Genomic DNA, 4960 nt, shown 5'->3' with positions numbered 1-4960 from the left:
CCCTTTTTTGGTGCTTTTATTACAGGCGGTATCAGTCATATGATTATAATAGGGTGACTTGTGCACTCTCACCTCTGGCGGCTCTCCTTTAAAGGTATACTTCAATTTCCACCTGTTTTCAGACTAATGTGAGAAGGCAATGGCACCCCACTTCAGTACTCTTGCCTGGAAAATCCCGTGGGTGGAGGAGCCTGGTAGGCTGCAGTCCATAGGGTCACGAAGAGTCGGACACGACTGAGTGACTTCACTTTCACTTTTCACTTTCATGCATTGGAGAAGGAAATGGCAACCCACTCCAGTGTTCTTGCCTAGAGAATCCCAGGGATGGTGGAGCCTGGTGGGCTGTCGTCTATAGGGTCACACAGAGTTGGACACGACTGAAGTGACTTAGCAGTAGCAGCAAACCAGATAACTTAGCTCCTCACATTACATATTAAAATCTCATTTTAAGATAAATACAGAGATAAACTACACACACAACTAAAGTTAGTTGTATTTCCTTGACATAAGTAGTTGGCATATTTGAAGCCTACTTGATATAAACTAGGTAACTTCTTTATTCTTAGACTGAGAAAGTTTTGTTTCTTCTTTTAAATTGGATCTCCTGAGTAAAATGCGCGTTCTGAAAATTAAAATTAATATCCAGGTCTTACTGTCTGTGGTGGTGATGAGAGGTAGTGAGAGCAGTAGACCTGCTGTCAGGATGAACCAGAAGGCAGGTGTGAATTAAGGTGGTCTTTTATTGAAGTGAAGCCCTGAGTTCATTGTTGCTTTCTCTGATCTGAAGTATAGTTTCTTTTTATATTACAGAAAATAGTGTTAAGGTATATCTCAGACTATTGGTTGACTCTACAGATTAAACTTGTTCAGCGCCTAGTAGTTTTGATTTCTAAGAGAATTACTTAATATGTCCTTTGGCCACTTAGATATGCCACAGTAAACGCGTAAAGCAATGGTTTTAAGTCAGTCTATTTTCTTCACATTTCTGTTTGTCAGCTACCATTCCTCCTTCCTTAAACTGTATTATTAAATTAGCTTTACTACAACATTTATGAGTAGCCAAGAAAATATGGACTCTGGAGCCTAAAAGGCCTGAGGCAGATAAGAGTTGAAACCCACTAACTGCTATAATGTTAGGCAAGACATTTAACCTTGTCAGAGCCTCAGTTTACTCAGTAAAACGTAAGAAATCTCTTTAGGAAGGTTGGAGCATTAAATCAGATAACTTACAAAAAGCCCCTCACACAGCACCACTGTACAGGCAGATAGTAAGACATTCAGTGTCCAGTGTGTAAAGGAGAAATGCTGCCTGCCATATCAGTAAGCAAAGAATGTCACAGCCGTCAAGCCATCACATTACAGCTGCCCCAACTGCGCCCGAGGAGACGCAGGAGGAGAGGCACAAGATGCTGGCTCCAGACAGCAAAGACAGGATTTCAATGCATCTTCCCATGCTTAGAAAAACGCTAAATGCGTTAACTCTAGAGACCTGGTTTTTTTACAGTAATGTTTTGATGTTCTGAATACCTAGTCTTTGTTGCAAAAACCCCTATATATCCTGCAAAAACCCCTATATATCCTGCAAAAACCCCTATATATCCTGGCCCTCCCCACTTGCCTCTTCGAAGCAGCCTCTTATCTGAGGCTGCTGCTAAGTCACTTCAGTCGTGTCCGACTCTGTGTGACCCCATAGACAGAAGCCCACCAGACTCTCCCGTCCCTGGGATTCTCCAGGCAAGAACACTGGAGTGGGTTGCCATTTCCTTCTCCAATGTGTGAAAGTGAAAAGTGAAGGTGAAGTCGCTCAGTCGTGTCCAACCCTTAGCGACCCCACGGACTGCAGCCCACCAGGCTCCTCCATCCATGGGATTTTCCAGGCAAGAGTACTGGAGTGGCTTGCCATTGCCTTCTCCGATCTGAGGCTGAAGCAGAGTTATCTGGGATGTTGTGTCCTGATCCCAAGTCCTCAGTTTTGTTCAGCAAATAAAACATAACTCTCACTTGTAGATTGTGCATTTTGTTCAGTTGACAGTTATTACCACGTGGCAGAACAATGTACTCCAGATGCTCATGTGCTGTACAGTTTAAAAACCAGCAGGAACGGACTTCAGAATATCTCCGAAGTGAGGACAGTACCTTACAGTGGTTGCGAAGTTTAATTTAGATGAGAAAACATGTAGCATGCTCACTATAATAACCCCCATACATTCTACCAAGCATTTATAGATACCATCTTTTTTACAGATACTATCTTATTTAATCTTTGTAACAACTCAATAACGTAGTTACTCTTATCCCCATTTTATGGAAGAGAAAATCAAGTTTGACTTGCCCACTCAATTGCCCTTTCAGTTTACCGATAAAACGGACGAAAAAGGTGAAACTGATGAGTTGCAGTTAGTAACGACAGAGACAGCCGCCTCAGAACCTAATTTTTAAAGGCTAGGATGGGACTTCCCTGGTGGTGCAGTGGTTGAAAATCCACCTGCCAGTGCAGGAGATGTGAGTTTGCTCCCTGGTGCAGGAAGATTCCACCCGCCACAGAACAGTTCAGCCCCACACACAACTACTAAGCACAGATGCCCCAGAGCCCATGCTCCACGGCAGTGAGAATCCCGCATGCAGTGACCAAGACTCAGTGCAGCCAGAGATACTTTTTAAAAAAAGACATTTAAAAAATAAAGTCTGGAAATAGGCACTGGAATGCCCACATACTAGAGGCAGACTATTCAAACCTAAAATCCAGATTTATGTCCCCTTGCACATTAGCAGGTGTACTACTCATTTCCCCTAAGGGTTAGAAATAAAGAGGGGGGAAATAAGGAATCAAAGATGGAAATGTGTATGAATGAAGGCCAGAAGCATAACCCACAGCTGGAGCCCTGTGGTCTCAAGGCTGACGTTGGTTCTGACTGTGGTAGCCGCAGGAGAGTTTAAGCTCCAGTCAGGGGGGGCCTACTGGGTCACCGGAAGCCTGGTGCAGTGACAACTGTGGGGCTACAGGCCAGGCCTGTCTTGGGCTCTGCAGACTCTGGTTTGTTGCTCACAAGCATTTCCATACCCCTGGAACCAGGCTTAGGGCTGAATGCCTGGGATCCCCAGAGTTCTCTCTGCAAATCCCTGCTCAATTCCTAACCCTGCCCTCCTTAAAGCTTTACTATTGTTACTCACTTCGAGCTATCATTGTCTGTGGAGTCCTAATCCTCTTTAAAACGATATATTTATATCCCAACAGCTCAGCGGTATTTAAGGGCAGGTCATGGGCAACTGACCCACATGAAAAGCCCATTGAATCTTAGATTCCTCAGCCAGAGGCTAAATCAAGTTCTATTTCATTCATACGGTCTCTCGAGCACAGGTATCCTTTAATTACTCTTCAACATTGCCTATATATAGACAAATGTGAAGAGGTGGATAGGGGTGACACCGTCTTCACACAGCCCAATGACAGCATATGTTGAATTCAGGTGTTCTGAGATGGGGACAGGGTTGAAAATCACTGGAGGCGTCTTCAATGCTAAAATCACCTTGTCTTTTCACAACAACATACATCTGCTAACCCAGACACTCCAAGGGATCAAGGGCAGTTGTCTTGTAAAATTATGAAGTAATAGCTCACATGAATTCAACTCTGACCATGTGCCAAGCACTTTGCTCAGTTACTCAACAAGTCTTGTTTGTGCCAAGAATTCTTTGTTCGTGCCAAGCACTGTTCTAGGCTTTGGAAATTCTGCACCGTGTATGGTGAAGCCCCTCCTCTCTGGGATGTTAGACTATAGTGGAGAAGACATGATATGGGGAAAAAAAGATCATTTCGTAGGTATGCAGTTAAGCACTGCTGCTGCTGCTGCTGCTAAGTCGCTTCAGTCGTGTCCCAACTCTGCACGATCCCATAGACGGCAGCACACCAGGCTCCGCCGTCCCTGGGATTCTCCAGGCAAGAACACTGGAGTGGGTTGCCATTTCCTTCTCCAATGCATGAAAGTGAAAAGTGAAAGTGAAGTCACTCAGTCATGTCCAACTCTTCGCGACCCCATGGACTGCAGCCTACCAGGCTCCTCCATCCATGGGATCCTCCAGGCAAGAGAACTGGAGTGGGGTGCCATTGCCTTCTCCAAGTTAAGTGCTAGGCAGCAACTAAAGTAGGATAACAACAAAATTACTTGAGTGGTTACTTGGGACGAAAGCCGCTAATAGTGGCTCAGACGGTAAAGAATCTGCCTGCAATGCAGGAGACATGGGTTCCATCCCTGAGTTGGGAAGATCCCCCGCTCCAGTATTCTTGCCTGGTGAATTCCATGGAGGGAGGAGCCTGGCAGGCTACAGTCCATGGGGTCGCGAAGAGTCAGACACGACTGAGTGACTGATCTTTTCCCTGTTGAGACGAGATTGGGAAAGTTCTGTCTGAGGAGAGGGAACTATCAGGAAGGAGGCAGCTGTATGAGAGTCTGCAGAAGGGCAGTCCAAGCAGCAGGACCAGTCAGCGCTAAGGGCCAGTGAGGGTGAAATGTCTGAGGACAAGGGCAGAGCAACATGAAGATGAGGTGGGTGGGACTAGATCATGGCCGTGGGAAGGAGTGTGGCTTTTATCCTGAGTGTCAGTGGGAAGCCATGGGAGAGCTTGAAGCAAGACAGGGATAGGATCTGATTTATGCTTTAGAATAAACTCCTCTGGCTGTTTGATATGGATTGAAAGGAAGGGGTGATGGGAAGGATGGGGCAGAACCTGCTGCTGTGCACAGAACTGCAGGGATGGAGGGGATGGGAAAGTGTTATATGAAGAATAAGTTTGGAGGTGGAGCTGACAGAAAGACCTCCTAGTAGGCTGAAAGGAGATCTAAGAGAAACATCTAAGGATGTTTCCTTGATTTTAGCCTAAGCAGCTGGGTAAATGGTGATGCCATGACTGAGGTGGAGAAGGGCTGAGCAGGGATTTAGGAAAGCTATCAGTATGTTGGCT

This window comes from Moschus berezovskii, chromosome 23, assembly GCF_049115385.1.
Source record: "Moschus berezovskii isolate FMDL1 chromosome 23, NW_MosBer_1.0, whole genome shotgun sequence".
Lineage (NCBI taxonomy): Eukaryota > Metazoa > Chordata > Mammalia > Artiodactyla > Moschidae > Moschus > Moschus berezovskii.
The sequence above is the reverse complement of the archived record's forward strand: the minus strand, read 5'-3'. Positions refer to the sequence as shown.